This window comes from Schistocerca serialis, chromosome 10 (assembly GCF_023864345.2).
Source record: "Schistocerca serialis cubense isolate TAMUIC-IGC-003099 chromosome 10, iqSchSeri2.2, whole genome shotgun sequence".
Taxonomy (NCBI): domain Eukaryota; kingdom Metazoa; phylum Arthropoda; class Insecta; order Orthoptera; family Acrididae; genus Schistocerca; species Schistocerca serialis.
In genome coordinates, this window is record NC_064647.1 from 58,469,589 (window position 1) to 58,495,798 (window position 26,210).

Here is a 26,210-nt window from a genome sequence, read left to right on the forward strand (position 1 = left end):
TGAGAATATCTGCCCGTGTAGTAGGGTCTTCTGTGATGATGATACCACTACCTACTGCAGGAATGTAAATTACTAGCTAAGTAACATTAGAGACATTTGTGCACTCATTCAAAGAAAATACAGCAATTATTGTTTTGCAAGAACCATTATCCTACATCGAATGTATGCTATGTCTTGGATTCTGCATCAAATGTTTGAATGGAAGATAGACTATTTGTCTGAATCTCTTCGGATCTTTGAGGAGTTATATGTTCATGTGCGGAAACTAAACATGTCTTTATAAAATCTCCTTCAGTGAAACTGTACTTAGTTGATTGTTCTTCTTGAAAACAAAATGTTCATTGTGAAAATGTTGGGGAAAACTATTCAGATGTTTAGTTCTAGTTCCATATGATGAATACTTAATCGAGTCATGTTGCTTAACAGTGCTTTCTTTAATTCTTGCTCGTCTGCTTCTCACTCTTCATCTTGCAAGTGTCCGTAATCATTTGGCCAGAAGATATTGTAATGTCCTTATTAATTCAGTTTTTTCACTGAGTTCAGAGGCTTGAAGCACAAGACACCATTGCATACCATAAACTGCAGCGCAATGTCTGGCCGCTGTGGACCATGCGAACACAAGAGGTGAGCAGGCTGCTGTTGATTGAAAATGAAATCTCATATGAGTGCAATACCTGCTGCTAGAATGGGGAGATGGCAGTATACTACATGTGGCCTACACCTGTGGTTATGTGGACAAAAAAGAGAACATTCTCTGGGATATTCTCAGAGTTAAAGAAGATTCTCTGAGAAAATTCTCATTTGTGTATGAATAAAAAATTTGATGCATATTCTATGCCAAGGGTTCCTTCTCACTATCTCCCCTCTTTCTTGAGCATGTTCTCAGTGTGTGTCATCTGCTGAATTTGACACAGAACACATGCATAATCTTAAGTTTCACGCAACTCCGTCAAACAAACAAACTATTTAGCCTACAAATGTGGATTTGGCATCAGTATGTTCTTCCAGAGTTGCATGACATTTTAGTTTTATATGCGACAGCAAATTATTAAACTGTATACTGACAGTTTACAAAAATGCGTTTTCTGATGATTTCACCAAATTTTCGACATGCTGTAAACTTTTTTTTTATATTGAAGTTAGGTGGACACATGGTGTGAGAGAAATCTTAAGAATACATCACATTTCATCTACTCTAAACCTGACAAGCTTTCTAACATGAAATAAAAGATTGGTTAAATATGACTCCAAATGATCCGCTGGTGGGTCATGTACTTATCGGTCACCTGTGTAGTTTCGTTCCTCGCTCCCTCTCCCCCTTGCGTGTCTCAGCCATGGAGATAGCCGTACCGTAGGTGCAACCACAGCGGAGGGATATCTGTTGAGAGGCCAGACAAATGTGTGGTTCCTGAAGAGGGGCAGCAGCCTTTTCAGTAGTTGCAGGGGCAACAGTCTGGATGATTGACTGGTCTGACCTTGTAACACTAACCGAAACTGCCTTGCTATGATGGTACTGCGAACGGCTGAAAGCAAGGGGAAACTATGGCCATAATTTTTCCCGAGGGTATGCAGCTGTACTGTACGGTTAAATGATGATTGCGTCTTCTTGGGTAAAATATTCCGGATCTCCGGGCAGGGACTACTCAGAAGAAAAACTGGCGTTCTCCGGATCGGAGTGTGGAATGTCAGATCCCTTTATTGGGAAATGGATAGGTTAAAGTTAGATGCAGTGGGAATTAGTGAAGTTCGGTGGCAGGAGGAACAAGACTTCTGGTCAGGTGAATACAGGGTTATAAATACAAAATCAAATAGGGGTAATGCAGGAGTTGGTTTAATAATGAATAGGAAAATAGGAATGCAGGTAAGCTACTACAAACAGCATAGTGAACGCATTATTGTGGCCAAGATAGATACGAAGCTCAAGCCTACCACAGTAGTACAAGTTTATATGCCAACTAGCTCTGCAGATGACGAAGAAATTGAAGAAATGTATGATGAAATAAAAGAAATTATTCAGATAGTGAAGGGAGACAAAAATTTAGTAGTCATGGGTGACTGGAACTTGATAGTAAGGAAAGGAAAAGAAGGAAACTTAGTGGGTGAATATGGAATGGGAGTAAGGAATGAAAGAGGAAGCCACCTGGTAGAATTTTGCACAGAGCATAACTTAATCATAGCTAACGCGTGGTTCAAGAATCATGAAAGAAGGTTGTGTACATGGAAGAAGCCTCGAGATACTGGAAAAACTGGTAGAAGCCAACCTCGAGGAGGAGCAGTTTGGATTCCGTAGAAATGTTGGAACACGTGAGGCAGTATTGACCCTACGACTTACCTTAGAAAATAGATTAAGGAAAGGCAAACCTACATTTCTAGCATTTGTAGACTTAGAGAAAGCTTTTGACAGTGTTGACTGGAATACTCTTTCAAATTCTGAAGGTGGCAGGGGTAAAATACAGGGAGCAAAAGGCTATTTACAATTTGTACAGAAACCAAATGGCAGTTGTAAGAGTCGAGGGGCATGAAAGGGAAGCAGTGGTTGGGAAGGGAGTGAGACAGGGTTGTAGCATCTCCTTGATGTTACTCTATCTGTATATTGAGCAAGCAGTAAAGGAAACAAAAGAAAAATTCGGAGTAGGAATTAAAATCGATGGAGAAGAAATAAAAACTTTGCGGTTTGCCGATGACATTGTAATTCTGTCAGAGACAGCAAAGGACTTGGAAGAGCAGTTGAACGGAATGGACAGTGTCCTGAAAGGAGGATATAAGATAAACATCAACAAAAGCAAAATGAGGATAATGGAATGTAGTCAAATTAAGTCGGGTGATGCTGAGGGAATTAGATTAGGAAATGAGTCACTTAAATTAGTAAAGGAGTTTTGTTATTTGGGGAGCAAAATAACTTCCGAAGAAGAGAAATTTGTTAACATCGAGTATAGATTTAAGTGTCAGGAAGTCGTTTCTGAAAGTATTTGTGTGGAGTGTAGCCATGTATGGAAGTGAAATATGGACGATAAATAGCTTGGACAAGAAGAGAATAGAAGCTTTCGAAATGTGGTGCTACAGAAGAATGCTGAAGATTAGATGGGCAGATCACATAACTAATGAGGAGATGTTGAATAGAATTGGGGAGAAGAGGAGTTTGTGGCTCAACTTGACTAGAAGAAGGGATCGGTTGGTAGAACATGTTCTGAGGCATCAAGGGATCACCAGTTTAGTATTGGAGGGCAGCGTGGAGGGTAAAAATCGTAGAGGGAGACCAAGAGATGAATACACTTAGCAGATTCAGAAGGAAGTAGGTTGCAATAGGTACTGGTAGATGAAGCAGCTTGCACAGGAGAGAGCAGCATGGAGAGCTGCATCAAACCAGTCTCTGGCCGGAAGACCACAACAACGTGTGGTTTCGTTGCGAGAAACTGATGGCTGGGTTTGTAATAAACAATCACTTACTTCAGATACCATTTGAATAGTAAAAATGGCAGCATTAAGTCTTTGAACAAGATCCTGAACGTGGGCTTTCCACGACAGTTTCCCCCCAGGGGATCCACAACTCTTTTGTGGATACGTGCGTAGCGAGCACGGGGCCCCGAGCTAATGTGGCCTTCCTTCCTTTCCGGGCTGCATACCTTCCCTTTCCGCATCCTTCCCCATCCCCTGTCTTCACCCCCCCCCCCCCCCCCTCACCTCTGGCTGTTTCCTTCACTTTCTCCCCCTCTGGGAGTATGGTTTGCGCCTACGTCCGGAGACGGACGCTTGTAAATGTACCGCATTCTTCTTCTTCCTTGCTTGTATGTCTTCTTCCTTCCTTTGTCCTTCTCCTTTCCTTACCTCTTCTCTTTACCCTTTTCTCCGCTGCGGCGTTTGAGACCCCCTCTTCTTTACTTTCCCTTTCTCTTTCTTCCTCCCTGTGCGTGTCTGAAGGCCGACCCACGCACTTCCATGCGTAGCCGGTGACGGGGTAACGCGTAATTCCCCGCCCCGGGTAGACAGGTAGGACACGTACGTACCCCCTGGTAAAGGCCAGGCCCAGGGAGGGGTGATTACCCGAGCTGATACCTTCCGAAAGTGCCGATTGGTCCCTCCGTCCGTTTGTCGGGAGGTGTGACCTGAGGTGTGAACAATCACCTAAGGCGGGTGTGCCCTCGGTGAGGGCCCCCACAAGGGAGGAGCGCGCCATCGGAGACGCCGGTAATCATGGGGGATTCTTCCGCAATGGTTTCCTCACCTTCCACTATGTCTGCTCACAAACGTAAGTTCACTGAGTCTCAGCCACAGACGGTTCTTCCATCGTTGCCACAGTTCCTTGTTGTTTCTCGGTCTGACGAAGGTCACGACTTTTCCACGGTCAACCCTTTCATTATTCAGAAAGGTGTCGACGCAATTGCGGGTCCTGTAAAGTCTTGTTCCAGACTACGGAATGGCACCCTGTTGTTGGAAACACACAGTGCCCTCCAGGCTCAAAAATTGCTGCGTACTTCTCTGCTCCACACCTTCCCTGTCCGGGTGGAACCGCACCGTACCTTAAATTCCTCGCGTGGAGTCGTTTATACACGCTCCCTCGATGGATTGTCTGACGAAGAAATTCAGCACTACCTGTCTGACCAGGGCGTCACCGCTGTTCATCGGGTTATGAAAAGGGTTGACTCGAACATCATTCCAACCCGCACTGTCTTCTTGACATTTGACAAAGTTCAACTCCCATCAAAAATCAAAGCAGGCTATGAGATAATTTCCGTTCGCCCTTATGTCCCGAACCCTACGCGTTGCTATCGATGTCAGCGGTTCAATCACACCAGCCAGTCCTGTTCCAATCCGGCCAAATGTGTTACGTGTGGCAGGGATGCCCATGAGGGTGCTTGTCCACCTCCATCCCCTCGCTGCATCAACTGTATGGGTGACCACGCTGCTTCCTCTCGAGATTGCCCTGTTTTTAAGGACGAAAAGCTGATCCAGGAAATAAGAGTGAAGGAAAAGGTGTCGACCTTTGCTGCTCGAAAGTTACTCGCCAGTCGACAGCCCACCGTGCCTCAGAAAGGAAAATACAGCGCTGTCCTTGCTTCTCCTCGGCCAACAAAGGAGGCGGCCACGCAGACTTGCGATCTCACATTTAGTACCACGGTCGTCAGATCGGCCAGCGCAAAGATCGCCCGTTCAACCTCACCTCTTTCGCCTGCCCACTCTATGGCTCACCCTTCGTCGGGTTCTGCTAAATCTCGAGCCCAAAAGTCAGACGCCAAGTCTTCCAAAAAAGAGCATTCTCGTGAAGAGTTTTTACGTACTGCAACTTCACAACCATCGGTTCCTCCTTCATCTAAACATACCTCCAAGAAGGCTACGAAGAAACACAGTTCCTCTCCTTCTCCGCCAAGGCGTGTCCCATCTACAGCACCACCTGGCGGAAATCGCCCTCGGCCATCTTCTGTGTCGCCGAGGCGCACTGTTGGTGGCCGGTCAACTGGCCGATCGTTGGTGGCAGGAGCTGCTCCTGACCAACCTATGGATCAGGATCTTCTGCCTTCGACTGAATGCCATTCCATCCTGTCGGTCGCAAGCTCTGAGCAGTCGTTGAGTTGACAGCACCCTTGGTGAAGTTCCTCCATTTCTGTTCACCCTATGTCCATTATCCACTGGAATATCCGCGGCATTCGCGCCAATCGGGAGGAATTGTCGATCCTCTTACGATCCTACTCGCCGGTCATCTTCTGTCTTCAGGAAACAAAGCTGCGTCCCCATGACCGCTTTGTTCTCCCTCATTTTCAGTCCGTCCGATATGACCTCCCCTCTGTTGAAGGCACTCCAGCCCATGGAGGACTCATGATTCTTCTCCATGATACTCTCCATTATCACCCAATCCCCTTAAACACTTCCTTCCAAGCTGTCGCCGTCCGTCTTTCCCTTTCTGGATACACGTTCTCTCTTTGTACGGTATACATTCCATCGTCTACACCAATGGCACGAGCTGATCTCCTTCATCTTCTTGATCAGCTTCCACCCCCCTATTTGCTGGTTGGGGACTTCAATGCCCACCACCCGCTTTGGGGATCTCCACATCCTTGTCCACGTGGCTCACTATTGCTAGACGTCTTCCACCAAGCGGATCTAGTCTGCCTCAACACTGGGGTCCCCACATTTTTGTCTGCCTCCACGGCAAATTTATCCCATTTGGACCTTGCGGTCGGTACTGTTCCGCTAGCTCGGCGCTTCGAATGGTTCGCCCTTGATGATACACACTCGAGTGACCACTTTCCATGTGTTCTTCGACTGCAGCCTCAACTGCCATATATGCGCTCGCGACGCTGGAAGTTTGCCCAAGCCGATTGGACACTTTTTTCGTCTCTAGCGACATTCGATGACCGTCGCTTTCCCAGCGTCGACGATGAGGTCACACATTTTACCGACGTTATTCTCACAGCTGCGGAACGTTCAATACCACGCACCTCCGAATTGCCCCGGCGCCCTCCAGTCCCTTGGTGGAACGAGGCATGCCGTGACGCAATACGTGAGCGGCGACGTGCTCTTCGCATTTTCCGTCACCATCCAACTTTGTCCAACTGTATCCGATATAAGCAGCTCCGTGCGCGATGCCGTCGCGTCATCCGCGATAGCAAGAAGGCAAGCTGGAAATTCTTTACTAGCTCATTTAACAACTTCACTCCCTCCTCGGAAGTTTGGAGTCGGCTTCGACGGTTCTCAGGCGCGTCTAGTTTCTCCCCGGTCTCTGGGCTCACTGTCGCGCATGATACCTTAGTGGACCCCGTCGCAATTTCTAACTCATTGGGTCAGCACTTTGCTGAGATTTCGAGCTCTTCAAATTACCCGCCGGCGTTTCTCCCGAAGAAACGTGCAGCGGAAGTGCGACATCTTGCTTTCTCCTCTCAAAATCGCGAAAGCTACAATACTGTTTTCTCCATGCGCGAACTCCAACATGCACTCTCTTCTTCTCGCTCCTCCGCCCCAGGACCGGATGGTATCCATGTCCAAATGTTGCTGCATTTATCAACCCATAGCCTGCGTTACCTCCTTCGCCTTTATAATCGAATTTGGACCGACAGTACCTTTCCCAGGCGATGGCGGGAAGCTATTGTCGTTCCCGTTCCGAAACCTGGAAAGGACAAACATCTCCCCTCTAGCTATCGCCCCATTTCTCTCACGAGTAGTGTCTGTAAGGTTTTGGAGCGTATGGTAAATTACCGTTTAGCTTGGTGGCTGGAGTCCCGCAGTCTTTTAACACCTGCCCAATGCGGATTCCGAAAGCATCGTTCTGCTGTTGACCATCTTGTTGCTCTCTCCACTTATATCATGAACAATTATCTCCGGAAACGCCAAACGGTAGCAATATTTTTTGATCTGGAGAGAGCGTACGATACCTGTTGGAGGACAGGCATCCTCCGTACACTGTTCTCTTGGGGCTTTAGAGGCCGGCTGCCCCTTTTTCTTCGCGAATTTATGGCAGAGCGCACATTTAGGGTGCGGGTGAACACTACTCTCTCCCGTACTTTCTCCCAAGAAAACGGGGTACCCCAGGGCTCCGTGCTGAGTGTTGTACTGTTTGCCATCGCCATTAATCCAATTATGGATTGTCTCCTTCCTGATGTCTCGGGCTCCCTCTTTGTGGACGATTTTGCGATGTACTACAGCTCTCAACGGACCAGCCTTCTTGAAAGACGTCTTCAAGGATGTCTCGATCGCCTCCACTCGTGGAGCATCGAAACCGGCTTCCGTTTCTCACCCAGTAAGACCGTTTGTGTTAATTTTTGGCGACGTAAGGAGTTTCTTCCGCCCTCCTTACATCTAGGTCCTGTCAACCTTCCGTTTTCCGACGTCGCTAAATTCTTGGGTCTTATGTTTGACAGAAAACTGTGCTGGTCCTCCCACGTTTCCTATCTTTCGGCTCGCTGTCTGCGTTCCCTTAACACCCTCCGTGTCCTGAATGGTACCTCTTGGGGAGCGGACCGAGTGGTCCTTCACCGCCTCTATCGCGCCTTAGTGCGCTCGAAATTGGATTATGGAAGCATAGTCTACTCCTCTGCTCGGCCGTCTATTCTTCGGCGACTCGACTCTATCCACCACCGTGGATTACGTTTAGTGTCTGGAGCTTTTTACACCAGCCCTGTGGAAAGCCTTTATGCTGAGACTGCTGAACCTCCGCTGTCCAATCGGCGGGCAATCCTTCTGAGTCGTTATGCTAGCCATCTGTCTTCCATGCCTGCTAATCCAGCCCATAACCTTTTTTTTGACGCCTCCTTTGATGTCTGGTATTCAGGCCGCTCCTCCTCCCTACTACCCCCGGGAGTCCGCTTCCGTCAACTGCTCCATTCTCTTTCCTTCCGCTTTCCTAAAACCTTCTTGACAACTTGGGGTACAGCACCGCCTTGGCACCGTCCCCGGATCGACTTGCTCAGAGACCTATGTCAATTTCCCAAGGATGGTACCCCTACACTTGTTTACCGTCGGGCATTTGCTGCTCTATGTGCACAAATGACGGAAGCCACATTTATTTACACCGATGGCTCGAAAACATCGTTAGGTGTAGGGAGTGCCTATATTGTTGGCGACACCCCAAATCACTTCCGGCTTCCCGACCAGTGTTCGGTCTATACTGCGGAGCTTTACGCTGTTCTCCAGGCTGTCCACTACATCCGCCGCCATCAGCGGATACAGTACGTAATCTGCTCCGATTCTCTCAGCTCTCTCCTAAGTCTCCAAGCTCTTTACCCTGTGCACCCTCTGGTCCACCGGATTCAGGACTGTCTGCGCTTGCTCCACCTGGGGGGCGTCTCAGTGGCGTTCCTCTGGCTCCCGGGACACGCTGGTATCTGTGGAAATGAGGCGGCCGATATAGCGGCCAAGGCTGCAGTCTCTCTTCCTCGGCCAGCTCTTCAGTCTCTTCCGTTTACCGATCTACGGAGCGGTTTATGTCGCCAAGTCACTCATTTATGGCATGCGCATTGGTCAACACTTCCCCACAATAAATTGCGGGAAGTGAAAGCCCTTCCTTGCGCTTGGACCTCTTCCTCCCGAACGCGTCGTCGGGAGGAGGTAATTTTAGCTCGACTCCGGATAGGGCACTGTCTTTTTAGTCATCGTCATCTTTTAAGCGGTGATCCTCCCCCACTCTGTCCCCACTGCTCTCAGCTGTGGACGGTCAGACACCTTTTAATTGAATGCCCCTATTTTAATCCGTTACGCTCCCGTCTACAGCTCTCGCCTGATCTATCGTCGATTTTAGCAGATGACACGCGCTCAGCTGACCGCGTTCTACAGTTTATTAGTGACAGTGAAATGACGTCAGTCATTTGAAGCTTTTTTTTGGGGGACAACCAACCCCTTTCTATAGTGGACTTTTAAGCCTTCCTTCTGCCTTTAGTTTCTCAAATTTTCTGACTTTGTTTCCATTGCTGCTGATTTTAAATTTCGTTTTTTCTTGTTTTTCTACGTCACGGGCTGGGCGCTAATGACCATAGAAGTTTTGCGCCCTCAAACCACAAACCAAAAAAAAAAAAAAACCACGACAGTTTACTATCTATCTGAACACCTAGATATTTGAATAGGTCAGTTTCACTAATCATATGCCCATTCTCTGAATGGGTTTTGTGGGATTCTATGTTACAAACTGTAAAGACTGAGTGTTAATATGATTTAGCATTGATTTAAACAAGCCATGAACTTGCGTTGAACTGCACTATTTGAAACAGAGCCAATGTTGCACACAACATCCTTTACTACCAAGCTAGTGTCAGCAGCAGACAGAAATATTTTACAATTACCTGTAATACTAGAGGGCATATCATTTATATAAATAAGGAACAGGAGTGGCCCCAACACTAATACCTGAACCCCCCCCCCCCATTTCACCATGCCCCACTCAGACCCACATCAGAGCCATTCTCAACACTGTGAATAATGACCTTTCGCTGTCTGTTGTTAAAATGAGAGGTGAACCAGTTGTGAGCTACCCCCCATATTCCATGATGGTCCAACCTATGGAACAATATTTTGTGATAAATACAAACACGTTGTTGTTGTTGTTGTGGTGGTCTTCAGTCCTGAGACTGATTTGATGCAGCTCTCCATAGCTGTTCAAAACCTTTTGTTTAATCCATCCAGTACCTCACAGAGAAAAGAGAACATAGCATTTTCAGTTGTTAAACCAGTTCTAGGCCCCCCTATGTATTCCACCTGTAGGGATTGTGGAGATGAGCTCAGGCTAATTATAACATGCACAGAGGCATTTAAGCTGTCATTTGTACTGTGATCTATATGCAGTTGGAACAGGAAGAAACCCTAGTGTGTGGTACCGTGCTAATTGCTGTCTGCTATGCACATAAATGATACACAGAATATGTATGTAGATGTAGAAGGAAGGTCAGCTGTGTGTGGTGCTGGCTGCTGTGCATTTACAGAGAAAATATGGAAATCCAAGAGCAGGGTGCAATAGAATTTTGTCTATATCCTTGTAGATGTCAGGGAAGAGGGATGTGACATTGATAGAGAGTAGCTACTGCACTGTGAGGGAATTTCTATCAAACAACAGAACACACTCACACTCTTAGAGAAAGAAAGAGAGAGAGAGAGAGAGAGAGAGAGAGAGAGAGAGAGAATACTACTTTCAGACAAAAGCAGGCAACTTCAGAACAGATGGAACATTATGGTTAGAATCTCAGATTTATTTTATCTCATGACAATGTTGGCAGTACATCATTAGAGGACAGGGTATTGGCATAGAATGCAGACTTGCCTCAGTCAGCTGTAAACTCTTGTAATGCTATGTTGAAGTGGGTCTTACAAATTAAAAAAAAAAAAATCAAAATTGTTTATGAAGATGTTGTGATTAATTGTACAAATATGTACAAGTGCTGTCATGAGTGTAAACCTAGCAGAACGAACGTTCATGGTGAACAAAGAGGTGGGGATATATCGATTGTGACCGACGAGATGGTGAAGATGATTGAAGAAATGATTCGTGGTGACTGTCGATTGACTGTGTATGAGGTGAACACAATGTTTCCAGAAATTTCCATATCTGTTTAGTACGAAAGCATTATTTAAACACGTGGTTTTTGAAAATTGTGAGTTAGGTAGTTCCTTGACTCTGACGTGACTGTCGCACTACACCACTGAGATGAAGAGACAATCTGTGCAGTGGCCACATGGATCAATCCATACCAAGTGGTTCAGCACTGGTTGCTTGACCAGTTGCTTGACCATCTTGGGGGGGGGGGGGGGGAGATGATATTCGCTGGGTGAATTCCCTCATGTTTGGGGGATTCAAAAATATTTCTTTAATGGTTATCATTTAGAAACAGTGGCCATTTTTGTTCCAGGCTACAAACATTCTTTTGCATTTACAAGCATGTGCAGTTTTTTAAACTATTTAGTAATGGGTTGCCCCAGATCTTTCAAGTAAGAAGCATTTAGTTAGCACACGCTGGACTACAAATTCAAACCATCATCCTAGCCAAATGTGTTTCTTAATATATTTGTAATGCCTCAAAGTTATTGGTCATAAATTAAATAAACTCCATTTTTGCCCAGTATCCTTTCAAAGAAAAAGTAATTTCTTAGCCTTAATATTTTTTGTGCTATTACACTACGTAGTATAGTTTTTATAGTATCAATTGGTGAGAAGTTTACATTAAAAAAAAAGGACACTATTTAAAAAGAAATTATTCGGATAGTGAAGGGAGACAAAAATTTAATAGTCATGGGTGACTGGAATTCGGTAGTAGGAAAAGGGAGAGAAGGAAACGTAGTAGGTGAATATGGATTGGAGCTAGGAAATGAAAGAGGAAGCTGCCTGGTAGAATTTTGCACAGAGCACAACTTAATCATAGCTAACACTTGGTTCAAGAATCATGAAAGAAGTTGTATACATGGAAGAAGCCTGGAGATACTGACAGGTTTCAGGTAGATTACATAATGGTAAGAAGGGATTTAGGAACCAGGTCTTAAATTGTAAGACATTTCCAGGGGCAGATGTGGACTCTGACCACAATCTATTGGTTATGAACTGTAGATTAAAACTGAAGAAACTGCAAAAAGGTGGGAATTTAAGGAGATGGGACCTGGACAAACTGACTAAACCAGAGGTTGTGCAGAGTTTCAGGGAGAGCATAAGGGAACAACTGACACAAATGGGGGAAAGAAATACAGTAGAAGAAGAATGGGTAGCTCTGAGGGATGAAGTAGTGAAGGCAGTAGAGGATCAAGTAGGTAAAAACACGAGGGCTAGTAGAAATCCTTGGGTAACAGAAGAAATATTGAATTTAATTGATGAAAGGAGAAAATATAAAAATGCAGTAAATGAAGCAGGCAAAAAGGAATACAAACGCCTCAAAAATGAGATTGACAGGGAGTGCAAAATGGCTAAGCAGGTATGGCTAGAGGACAAATGTAAGGATGTAGAGGCTTACCTCACTAGGGGTAAGATAGATACTGCCTACAGGAAAATTAAAGAGACCTTTGGAGAAAAGAGAACCACTTGTATGAATATCAAGAGCTCAGATGGAGACCCAGTTCTAAGCAAAGAAGGGAAAGCAGAATGGTGGAAGCAGTATATAGAGGGTCTATACAAGGGCGATGTACTTGAGGACAATATTATGGAAATGGAAGAGGATGTAGATGTAGATGAAATGGGAGATATGATACTGCATGAAGAGTTCGTCAGAGCACTGAAAGACCTAAGTCGAAACACGGCCCCGGGAGTAGACAACATTCCACTAGAACCACCGACAGCCTTGGGAGAGCCAGTCCTGACAAAACTCTACAATCTGGTGAGCAAGATGTATAAGACAGGCGAAATTCCCTCAGACTTCAAGAAGAATATAATAATTCCAATCCCAAAGAAAGCATGTGTTAACAGATGTGAAAATTACCAAACTATCAGTTTAATAAGTCACAGCTGCAAAATACTAACGTGAATTCTTTACAAGACGAATGGAAAAACTGGTAGAAGCCGACCTCGGGGAAGATCAGTTTGGATTCCGTGGAAATATTGGAACATGTGAGGCAATACTGACCCTAAGACTTTATCTTAGAAGCTAGATTAAGGAAAGGCAAACCTATGTTTCTAGCATTTGTAGACTTAGAGAAAGCTTCTGACAATGTTGACTGGAATACTCTCTTTCAAATTCTGAAGGTGGCAGGGGTAAAAAACAGGGAGCGAAAGGCTATTTGCAATTTGTACAGAAACCAGATGGCAGTTGTACGAAGAGTTGAGGGGCGTGAAAGGAAAGCAGTGGTTGGGAAGGGAGTGAGACAGGGTTGTAGCCTCTCCCCGATGTTATTCAATCTGTATATTGAGCAAGCAGTGAAGGAAACAAAAGAAAATTTCAGAGTAGGTATTAAGATCGATGGAGAAGAAATGAATACGTTGAGGTTTGCTGATGACATTGTAATTCTGTCAGAGACAGCAAAGGACTTGGAAGAGCAGTTGAACGGAGTGGATAGTTTTTTCAACTTTTTGTAGTCCTGTGTGTAAATTTCAACTTTGAGATTCAGTGGGAAGTTACAAATAAAACATCAATTTGAGTCAAAAATACATTTCTTAATATGTGCAATATCTGGACTAATGGATAAAGTATATCAGTTACATATTTTAAATCTAGGCCTATCTAAGACAACTTTTTTTACTGAGGCACCTAATTACTTGCCTTAATGAACATTGGCTTACACCTGACAATATTAAAATTCTTAATGAAATTGAAAATTTATAATTAGTCAACAGTAGGCGAGAGAAGTAATATGGAGGCTCTTCCATACTTACTCATTCTGATATACAATATGAAATAAGAAATGATTTTAATCAGTTGAATGCAGAGTGTGTATTTGAGAGCTGCTGTGTCAGGTTGTTTTGAACTGCGCGACCGCTACGGTCGCAGGTTCGAATCCTGCCTTGGGCATGGATGTGTGTGATGTCCTTAGGTTAGTTAGGTTTAAGTAGTTCTAAGTTCTAGGGGACTGATGACCTCAGATGTTAAGTCCCATAGTGCTCAGAGCCATTTGAACCATTTTTGTGTTAGGTTGAGAGACCTAAATGTTGTAGTAGTTTCTATTTATAGAGTACCTGAGAAAACTACAGTTCAAGCTTTTCTGATGAAATTTCATTGCCTGTTTGAAAAACGTAATAAAGGAAAAAGATAGTAACAGCTGCTGATTTCAATATTAATATCGTAGTTGAAAACAGTGACATGTCCAAATTCATTGACTTAATAAAAAACTTTGGCTTCAGAATAAACTTCATGCAACCCACTAGAGTTAATAGACAGTCAGCTACCAGTGTTGATAATATCCTTAATATCCTAACAAATTATGTATTTGAAGAGGTTTACAAATTTTGCATGGATTTAGGAATCCAGACCACACTTATATTATTCATTGAACTACCAAAAATTAAGAAAGAAATTTCATGTAACAAAAGCCGTACGAAAAGGAACTTCGATGGAAAAATTCGGTTACATGTGGAAATAAGTTAAGAGAGGTTGAATGGCCTTACAACAGCTGTATTTTGAGTAAAAGTAATTTTAATAATTTTTTAAAAATTGCTTTCTTGAAATATTTAATGAAACTTTTCCACTTAGAACTTTATACAACAAAACGACTAATAAACTTAAATAGATAACACAGGGTATAAAAATTTCTAGTCCCAAGAAGAGGAAACTCCACAATGAGCTGAAATATAATAAAAGCAGACATTTTACTGAGTATGTTTGCCATTATAAACCTATATTTAAAAAAAGTTGTGAAGGCAGCAAAACAAATGACAAATAAGTAGTTCATTGCACAACATAAAAGTAAAACAAAACCAATGTGGTCTGTTGTCAAATCAGAGTTAGGTGTTGGTGTTAGTACTAATGAAATATCTAGGATTAAAGTAGTTGAAAGATTTATTGTAAATTCGGCTCAAATATCAGTGTGTTTAAATGAATTCTTCATAAATGTGGTAAAGTCAGATGTTGATGTAACAGAGTATCAGAGTAAAGTAAATCCCTGTGGAATCCAACAAGAAGCTGAGTATCTTACAGATTTAAAAAAAAAAAAATCACAGTAAAGGATGTGGAAAATGTTACATTATCATTAAAAAATGAAAGCTCTGTTGGGTGGGATGGGATACCCACTAAAGTGATTAAAACAATGTGCACATCCCCTAACTAAAATATTCAACCAGACTTTTGAACAGGGATGCTTTCCCATTGTTTTGAAGTATGTCGAAGTCATACCTCTGTTCAAGAAAGGGCTGAGGGAAGATATGGGAAACTGTCGGCCTATTTCTATTCTACCAGTTCTGTCAAACGTGTTAGAGAAAATAGCTGCAAATCAGATCAAAAACTTTATTGTAAAAAATATTATTATAAGTAATGAATTTGGACTTCAGCCAAGTAAAGACAATTAGGATGCAGTGAATAACTTTATTGAAAAGATAAGCAAATCATTAGATCATAGGAGTAAAGTTGCAGATATCTTCTGTGATCTCACAAAAGCATTTGACTCCGTGAACCATGACTTGCTTATCTACAAATTAGACAAATATGGGGCTAAGGACAGTGCTCTGAATTGCCTAACCTCATACTTACACAACAGAAAACAAAGAGTAACTATCACCTCAGATGCAGTAAATTATTATTCTAAGTGGAGTACAGCATCACAGGGTGTACCTCAAGGCTCCATTTTGGGGGCCAATCCTGTTCCTATTCTACGTGAATGACTTGCCCATAAATATAAATTCCCCATCAGTTCTGTTTAGAGATGATACTTCTGTTTTAACTGAAGATGATGATGCAGAAAAAATTCAGAGTTTCATAGCAAGCACACTGTATACCTTGGAAAACTGGTTCCCGTTAAATGGGTTGAAACTGAACATAGCAAAAACCCATATGGTGCATTTCAAAACCAAACATTCAAAGTGTGTGGCACTTATAACAATGAACCTATGAAAGAAGTTGACATGATCAAATTCCTGGGACTAAATGTGAACAAGAACTTAAGCTGGAATACGCATATTGACTTCCTATCAAATAAACTAAGCAGTTTTGCATTTGCAATGCAAATACTAGCAAATTCCACTAACTCAAGTACACAAAAAATTGCTTATCTTAGTTATTATGAATCTGTCATTAGACATGGGATAATTTTCTGGCAAAGTTTATGTAGTGTATCTCGAATACTTAAACTGCAAAGGAAAATTGTCTGATATGTGTACTGCACAGCAATAAATCTTGTTGTCCATTATTTTGGAAACGACAAATCTTAACTGTTCCCTCCATATATTTAAGAAATTACAATCTTCGTACACAGCAGACAAAAACTATTAGAGGAGAATCATTTTAACCGTATGTATAACACCAGGAATAAAAATAATTCTATGCTACCCATACACCAATTGAAATTATACTGAAGAGCCAAAGAAACTGTTACACCAGCCTAATATGGTGTAGGACCCCAGCGGGCACGCAGAAGCACCGCAGCACGACGTGGCATGGACTCGACTTATGTCTGAAGTATTGCTGGAGGGAATTGATACTATGAATGCTGTAGGGCTGTCCATAAATCTTACAAGAGTACAAAGGGGTGGGGATCTCTTCTGAACAGCACGTTGCAAGGCATCCCAGGTATGCTCAATAATATTTGTGTCTGGGGAATTTGGTGGCCAGCGGAAGTGTCTGATACTCAGAAGACTGTTCCTGGAGCCACTCTGTAGCAACTCTGGACGTGAGGAGTGTCGCGTTGTCCTGCTGGAATTGCCGAAGTCCTTCTGAATGCACAATGGACATGAATGGATGCAGATGATCAGACAGGATGCTTACGTATGTATCACCTGTCAGTGTTGTATCTAGATGTATCAGGGGCTCCATATCACTCCAACTGCACATGCCCCGCACCATTACAGAGCCTCCACCAGCTTGAACAGTCCCCTACTGACATCCAGGGTCCATGGATTCGTGAGGTTGTGTCTGTACCCATACACTTCCATCTGCTCGATACAATTAGTCATTGACAGTCCAATGTCGATGCTGACGGGCCGAGATGAGGTGTAAAGATTTGTGTCATGCAGTCATCAAGGGTACATGTGTGGGCCTTCAGCTCTGAAAGCTTTCTTTGGATGGTTTGCGCTCTGACACTTGTTGATGGCCCAGCATTGAAATCTGGAGCAATTTGCGGAAGTGTTGCACTTCCGTCACGTTGGAACAATTCTCTTCATTCATCATTGGTCCCGTTCCTGCAGGATCTTTTTCTGCCTTCAGTGATGTGGGAGATTTGATGTTCCTGATATTCACGCTATACTCATGAAATGGTTGTACAGGAAAATCCCCACTTCATTGATACCTCAGAGATGCTGTGTCACGTCTCTCGTGCGTCTATAACGAGGGTGGTTTGGTCAGTGCGAGCGCAATGAGTTGTTCATGTGATAGTCATTGGACTGTTACCTGTAAACATGTGCCACGTCAGTGCTCTTGGAAGAGAGCTGTGTCGGTGACGTAGCTATGTTGTTCCCGCATTGTGATTTGCGTAGATGGAAAAAATCAAGATTCGAGCAGTGATTAAGTACTTTGTAAAAAAAGTTATGAAAGCAAAGAACATTCATGCCTATTTCCAGAATACACTGGGGGAATCTACTCCTTGATATATTTGCCGAGTGGACGGATGAATTTAAATTTGATTGGGAGAGCTTAGATGAAACTTGGGTGCACTACTATACCCCAGAGACAAAACAACAGTCAAAGCATTGGAAAAATGCTGATTCTCCGCCACGAAAGAAAGCTGAGACAATTCCTTTGGCGGGGAAGGTCACGGCATCAGTGTCTCGGGATGCAAAGGGGATTCTGTTTGTATATTATCTCCCCACTGGGCAAACAGTTACTGGAGATTACTGTGCTAACCTCCTGAACAAATTGCAACAAAAGATACAGTTAAAAGGCCAGTTTTAGGAAGGAAGGAAGTCATCTTCCATCAAGACAATGTGCGCCCGCACACTTGGTGTCGACAAGGCAAAATTACATGAACTAAGGTACAAATTGTTGCCACACCTGCCTTATTCACCTGATATGGCTCCGTCAGACATCCATCTTTTCCCAAAACTGAAAATTTTCTTAGTGCATGAAGATTCACTTCAAACGAAGAATTGGTAACTGGAATGGACAACTATTTTGCAGGCCTGGAGGAATCTCGTTTTCAAGATGGGATCAAGACACTGGAACATCGTTGGACCAAGTGCATTTATCTACAAGGAGACTACACTGAAAAATAAAAAAAGTTTTAGTGATGTAAATACTTTTCCTCTATTATGTTCCAAGAACTTTTCACACCACCCTCGTATAACACCATGTTCAAACTCACTTAAATCTTGATAACCTGCTGTCGTAGCAGTAGTAACTGATCTAACAACTGCGCCGGACACTTGTTGTCTTACATAGGCTCTGCCGACCGCAGTGCCACGTCCTGCCTGTTTACATATATCTCTGTATTGGAATATGCATGCCTATACCAATTTGTTTGGTGCTTCATTTTATATGCACGAACTCCACAGTATATTGGGATGACAATATACTGGGAGTTAATGGCAAAAAAATATTTAATATGAAGTCAGGAATTTTAAAAATGAAGCTACAGCAGATTCTGTGAGAGAAATGCTGCTGTTCAATTTAAGAATTCATAGAGGATGAAATAATTTGAGTAGGGGGTAATTAAGTTTAAGACTTTATGTATGTGTGTACAACAAAATTGTGTTTATGGTGAAATTTTACCACAATTTGACGTCCTGTACCCGAACCAAATGATTCAGATTATGTTTGTTATGAGACAATTTTTTTTTTACTATGTTGTTCATTGAACAACAGAGATATTTCTTCACTCTGTTTGGGCATTGAATTAAAAGTTCGCCCAGTCACAGTTGTAAATTCCAGGGGGAGATAGCTTTCTTCAGTACATCTTAATACCTCTTGACAGGCATCCAGATTTGATTCTTTCCAACATTTTTAAAGAAGCTCCTTGATCAATTTCGTCAAGCCACCACTTTTTGCCTTAAACACAGGCCACTGTGTCCTCATTTTGATGTGTCAGTGGTACAAGTTTTCCATATTGATGTTCACTATCAGGGGATGTGATGTGAACTCATACAAGAATATGTTGCTTGACGAGATATAAAACTGTGAAACGATCAGATACCTTTAATCTTTTGACTAGTGTGGAATCTTTTCTCCAAGACACTGGTGTACAATTCTTGTATTTCCTCACATTTTGCAAAAACATAGGTAATCCCTTTACCTGTAGTTTAAAGAATTTGAACATTTCCTGAAATGAAATGTCAAGATCTGGTTCTCATAGGTCTGCTGTAGACTAGCATTTGTGACAGCTCACTTTGTTGTATCCCTGGCGCCATCACACACATCCTTCCCATGGCATAATGCAAAAAAGTGCAATTCTGCATAAAGTCCTTGGTCTTCTTTGCGAAAGCAGACGTTGAGTTTTTTTGTTTTTATATTGACTTGCAGCACCATCAGAGACGTAGATCAGTTTTTTTATTGAAGGAGTGGTGCTGTTTCATGTAGTTTGTTTGTTAATAGCAGTTAAGAAGCATGCACTGCTGTAGCATTACGTTCAAGGTAGTCACTTAGGACACAAAAACTATGACTCATTCATTTATCTTGATCTTTATAATGGAACGCAAATGGATGGCCTATGGCCTGTTTGTTCACCCAGCGGTGCCCTTGTACTTCATCCTCAACAACAAAGGAATAGTTTTCAGAAAAGTTGGCAATGAATAAGCATTAATCAAATGCCAATGTTTGCTTTTTGTCTTTCAGAAATTTACCTTGAACTTTAGCATTAAAATAACGCATTGTGAGGTTTTCAAGGTTAGCTGCCAACAATTCAAAACACTCTTCTCGTGGTTCTGTAATTGTGATGATTTCCATTCTGTCTTGTGTCACTCATTATTTGTATTCTATGTTGTTAGGCATCAAATCGTCTTCCTCCGATTCTTCAAACGTGTCAAGTAAAGCCTGTTTGCCTGGACAGTCTTGACATCTTCCCATGATCATACAGTTGTAACAGTCAATATTGTAAACCAGAGCTTCCAAAAGGTCTTTATATCAGCTGTAAGATTGACCCCATCTATCATCATCTTTACATTCTAGTGATACAAACAAACACAAACATTATGGGTGCTAGATGCCTCTGCAACAACACATAATTTCGGACTGAACTCTCAAAATTTTGACCTTCCAATTTTAATTAATGTCAGGATTTGCATTTTTGAATTCAGTGAATAGTTCATTAAAATTGCTCAGTATTAAAGATTTTTGTCTCTGAAACATAGTACCATTTTCATTTACAGAAAAGAAGTCTTTTTTGGCTGGCATCAAATGCTGTTATTGTTATCTTCATAAAACCTAATAATCTTTTTGATTGTGTTTTCATATTTGAAATTAAAAGCATTTTCCTTTTGTAATGCAGGTAATATTCCCAACTCTTTTACTAACTACCTTGCTAATGTAACCAAATTTTCTGACACATTAAATTCATCACAAACTTTTGCTCAACTCCAAGAATTTGGTGGTAAACCAATAATTTCAACTTGATCCTCTTTGTTTGAAATATGACATTTAGTGTTTAGCTCTTCTATCAAATCATCATATTCAGTCTGAGAATTTTTAGAACTTCCATCTGGTTTAGTGCAACTTTCCTTTTAAATGAAGCTTGCAAATTCATTTTGACTGTATTTGCCACCTTCGCAATTTTTGCACCCAGTGCAAAAGTCTTCCTTCCGTAGAATAACATGTTGGGAACAATGATTTTCCAGGTATTATATTGATAAAAGGACTTTTCTATTTAGAATAATGATCAAGCATTATTTCTCTGAAACCTTTTGTTATAGTCTTCTTACGTTTCTTAAAAGGGTCCAAGACTGGCCAAGAAGGTGATGAATTTTTTTAAGTATTTAATATTTAATTCAACGCGAACAGCCTTGCTGCAATGGTACACTGATTCCTGTCAGAGCACCGAATTTAAAAAAGCGCTGTCGGGCTTGGCTAGCACTTGGGTGGGTCAATGTGCGGGTCTCTGAATGGGGAGTGGGTGGGGGGATGCTAAAGCCTTGTGTGACAAATTGAGGAGCTACTTGATTGAGAAATAGTGACACCAGTCATGAAAACTACAGTGGTCGGAAGAGTGTTGTGCTGACTGCATGTCAATGTATCAGTGATGCCTAAAGACAGAGGATGACACGGCAGGGGGTTGATACTGTTGGGCCTTCATGGCCTGTTTGGGGGGTGTTTGTTTGTATTTAATTTTAGAATACTTACAAGTTGAGTTAACCTCTGAGCTAACTCATAAGTGAAACAACACTTTTTCTTCTTCACAGTAATCTTCAGTTAAAGCAATGTGTTTAGGAAACGCTCCATACAGTTTTATAGCAAGCTTCATTAATAAGAACACTGAGACTCCATTGTTATAGTGGACCCTTCAAGAGCTTGTTGTTAACTGAGTGTGAATGTGCTGAAACTTTCTGCAGGTGATTGTTTTAGCAAATAATAGTTTGTTACTTTAATTTGATGTGTTTTTTGTATGTTTAAATTATATAATTGATATAATTTATTCCAGATATTGCAGATATTAAGAAACTATTTTTCATTCATATTAGTAATTTTTTTTCATAACTTCCCATTGAATTTCAAAGTTGAGATTTATACTGAAGTTTGATATCATAAAGGTCCATTAAGAGTGTAATTTTTCAGATTTCTGTCTGGTCCTGTAACAAAGATGTTGCAGGCCAAAGAATGAAAAAATTTAAGAAATCCATTTTTTAAAATAGTGTATCTCACCATTGATAATCTATAGAAGCAACTATACTGTGTTGTCTAATAGCACAAAAAAATATTAAGGCTGAGAAATTATTCCATCTTTGGAAAAATATTGTTCAAAAATTGCATTTCTTTTTTTTAATTTGCAATCAGTAACTTAAGCCATTAAAAATATATTAAGGAATACATTCAGCTAGACTCATGGTTTTAATTTATAGTCAAGCATGCTTCTTATTTGAAAGGTCTGGGGCAACCCATTATTGAATAATTTAAAAAAACTGCAGATGCTTGTAAATGCGAGAATCTGCTTGCAACCTGAAACAAAGATGGCCCCTGTTTGTACATGATAACCAATAAAAAATTCTTAAAAAATGGCTTTGAGTCCACTAAACATTAGGGAATTCACCCAGCAATTATCAATTTTTTTCAGATGATCGAGCAATCAATTATTTTTTTCCCAGACTACTTAGTATGGAGTGACCCACATCCTTTCTTATCATCAGTGAAAAAATTCAAAACAGTTGTTTTGGCCTGAAAAATCATGCTTGCTGTCTTTTGCAAATGTAGAGGGCTCTCATCATCACATTTTTGCCCCAGGGGAAAAACTTGATGCTGTGTGGTACTGTGAAACTCCTTAAACTACATAGAACAATACAGAAAAAGGAATGAGGTCAGTATGCTTGCTGAATGACAGTGCACATATTCACACAGCAACAAGGCAACTTTCGGATTGCATACCGGGGACTGACATCTGACAGGTCTTAAGCCATAAAGTTTTCGGGATGTGGAACACTGAGTGGCACACCTTAAGTATACCAAATAAACTAAATGTTATCAAGGAGACAACAAATGTGTTGACGTCGTCCATGTGAGCCAACCACAGGGCTCCATTGTCCTTTGTTGGCTCCGCATTGGCCATACTTGGCTGCCTTATTGTCACCTCCTGCGCTGCGAGAACTCGCCCATCACTGTGGCTCTCGAATAATAACAGTAGCCCACAGTTTGTTGGATTGTCACAATCTAGCCACCCTGAGGCTGTCTTTTTACCTTCCAAACACACTGCTTTTGATATCTAGATTTACATTTTATTTGAGAGGGAGGTTTTTGCCACGCCTTCACCGTACCTAAATTTTAACTGATCCTCGCTCCGTTCGACTTCGAGTTTGTCTTTTTACTGTCTGTGTTTCTCTTTGCCTTCTGCTTTCAGGCTGGAGATTTTAATGTGTTGCAGAGTGGCTGGCTCATCCTTTTTCATCCTTGCTATCAGCCTGCCCAGGCCATCTGCTATATTCTTTTACCACCTTCTGTCACTTTTTCCCTTTCAGTTACTGTTTTCACGTTGACTCTTCCTTTCGCTTTCTCCTTCTATGTGGTTACACAGTTCATTTTACAACTTTTGTTTGTTTCCCCAATTTTAAGTAATGTGATTCATTTGGGGTATGGTTTTCGTCTGAGACCTGTGTGTCCTCGGAAAAAGGGAATGATAAACCCAGCAGTTCAGTCCCCAAACCGACCAACCAACTCTTGGATTCATTTGGTTGGGCGTTATCAACTTACTCACTCACTGTCCTTATGTAGCACCATCAGGTTTTCATCTGATAACCTCTTCAGATGTGTTTATGGGTGGACTAAGGTTTCCTACTGATGGTGAGGTCCAGACTGCAATCAAACAACAGACCAAAGAAGCAAAGGAGACGTTTTTGAGAAGGTATTAGAAATATAAATTCTCGCTCACCAACCCATTGAGAACAAATGCGACAACTTTGAAAAATAGTGTGTGATGTACATATCTAGCTTTTTAAAGATTGTTGTACATATATTACCTTTACAATTACGGATTTATTGTACTTGTTCTCGTGACAGTAGTCATAATTTGTAAGCAAACGGAGAGTAGGGTTTGACAAACACTATCTCCTCTGTTTATTTATTATTATTATTTGTATCCTTTTTTTCCTACCCCATTTCTACTTCTTGTTTACATTGGCATTATGTGATTAACTACTTGCAGCATGTCGTATTTTAAAGCATGACTACTCCATTTGCTTGTAGTGTGACATAGTGAATGTCTTGCTGTGCACAGGCCAAACTGCCCCCCTCGTGAAGGAGTGCTGCTGTAATAGCATTCTTGAGACTGCTGTTTCTCTACGGATGTAAACTGCTGCTGCACAGCTGGAATATTGGAAGATACACTAACATCTAAACTGGAGGTACATATGAATTGAAGCTTGTTCTTCAACTAAAAGTTGTAAGCTGCTTGCAGTGTTGGTCAATATTGTGCTTTTGCTGTAACAGCTTGTAGACACATAAGAATATTTAGGATTTCACATTGGCTGAATAGATATTGTTCTGTGTTTCAAAGCATATTCTAAAGACACAGATTTTGAAGCCCTGTGACTGTAATGTTTCATGAGATGGTTTTACTCGCCTCAGTAAGCTTCACACAGTCCACTGCCTGATCTAAGGTGAGACACACAGTTACTCAGCCAAGAAAAACTGACTACATTGCATGTGTCCTTAAACTGCTTCATATTTGCTTTTAAATAGCTGAAAACTCATTATAAGTTTTTGGGGTTGGATTCTCAAATACTTGAAACAGGTAAATGATGTATATCCTTAGAGTAGCAAATCTCAAAACTGCTTTCATGTACTTACTATAAAGGCAACTATTGGTCTCTGTAGCTCTGTTCAGTATATTCTATTTAAAAGTTCAGCTGTAATTTCATGTGCAACATTCAAAACAATACTCTATTGTTAACTGAATTCAGGACTTCTGCTACTAAATCCCGATATAAACAGCCTGTGTTTTACTCGGTACTCGATATGTTACGTATGCCAAAAATGCCAGATAGTCTTTACTTAGCATATTAGTGACGTCTGTGTTGTAAGCCATAGTCACATCATGTTGTAAAAAAGCCTTGTTTCATTTCATCAAGATAAAGAACTTACATTAAATTTGCATGTTTTGCAACATTTTATCAAAATTGCAGGAATTACTCCATGGTCAACCTTAAAGCACTGGTATTCCAATTACAGTGTCTCGTTGTGTCCCATACTGTACATCTCCCAGGTGCAGAATGTGAGAATGCACTCTTCTCAGATTGGGGAATTTCAATGATGACCAGTGAGAGGTGTACCTGTTCTCATATGACTATGAAGATCTCCTAACTGATCAGTCACAAGGATTGAATGGAATTTATGTTAACTGGCAAAATCTTATTTCCAAAATACCAAATGAACTTCTTATAACCTTAACTTTACTGGACCTTAAAAGTTATTCTTTCCCGGTATAATTACCGGCTGTTTTCACAATTTCTCTTTCAATCAATTTGCTTGACTCACTCAACTATAGTTCATTATGTCAAAAGTTCAGCCATTCCTAATTGCTCACAAATCTGATATTTGTTCTTCAAATATCCTTTTTATTCATTCTACAACAGTTCTAATAACATCCAAACAATTTTTGTTTGGAACTGCTGTAAATTTTGTGAGTTAAGGATGTTTCTGTAATTTCAAAATTTCAGAGGATACTGACTTGAAATTTATGTGGTAAAATCCTACGTTTATAATACTGAAAGTACAAAGTTTCATTAACGTGGATTAATGAAACTGGATAAAGGGGAGTCACAGTTTGCTGTACTGCTCTTCTTACTACATGTTAGCACGCTGCAGTACACGCGGTGACGTGTTGCATAGTGTGGGAACAAGTCCTCTGAGGCCCTCTCCCTACAGCATCTGCAGTGGCATAAAATTGCCTCTGAGACTAACTGTACTTTACTGTGCCACAATATGAACGATCGGAGCCGATGTTTCATGTTAGCATGCGTGTTCTTAAAAATTATTTACTTTTTTAATGCTAGAGTATAGAACTTAGTACTGGACTTTGTACTGCCAGGTGAAGATTTTATCATTCACTCTTTGCATGTACACACATAACATTTCACTAAGTACAATTTCGTACTGTGGAAGGAAAAAAAAGAAGTGAATTTATTTTGAGTGGTTGTTCTGTGTGTTCATTACAAATAAGAACTGTCTTCTATTTTCTTCACAACAGTCTTCCCGGTTGAATTTTTGACTCGATAGCAGATTGTGATTGTCGCATGTCGACTAGGTCTTTATAGAATATATTGATTTAAGAGAAGATTAAAAAGTCTGCCATTTTTACTGATACATCTGTGTCACGTTTGTATCTCACTACTGTGAAACTGAAGTTGCATCAGTTTACTTGTTCTATCATGGAATAAGATTAGTTAATACACCATAGAATGGAAACTCATAACAGTTGTAATTTGTATGCATGCAATTCATTATATCCAAGAATTTTACTTTAAATATTTGTTGCACTGCATTAATATTGTTGTAATAATTTACTATGATCAAACAGAGATGAATATGTAAAATTATTCCACTGAAGAAGAT

General features: G+C 41.3%; 1 protein-coding gene across 8 annotated transcripts in view; it reads left to right on the forward strand.

The window, feature by feature from the left end:
• Positions 1-26,210, forward strand: part of LOC126424529 (longitudinals lacking protein, isoforms N/O/W/X/Y-like) — a 288,869-nt gene that overhangs the window by 19,965 nt on the left and 242,694 nt on the right. For all 8 annotated transcript variants that reach the window (XR_007576179.1, XM_050087266.1, XM_050087268.1 and 5 more), the window contains exon 2: positions 23,875-24,001. The gene's annotated coding sequence lies outside the window, so the exon portion shown is untranslated. The remainder of the gene's footprint in view (positions 1-23,874; positions 24,002-26,210) is intronic.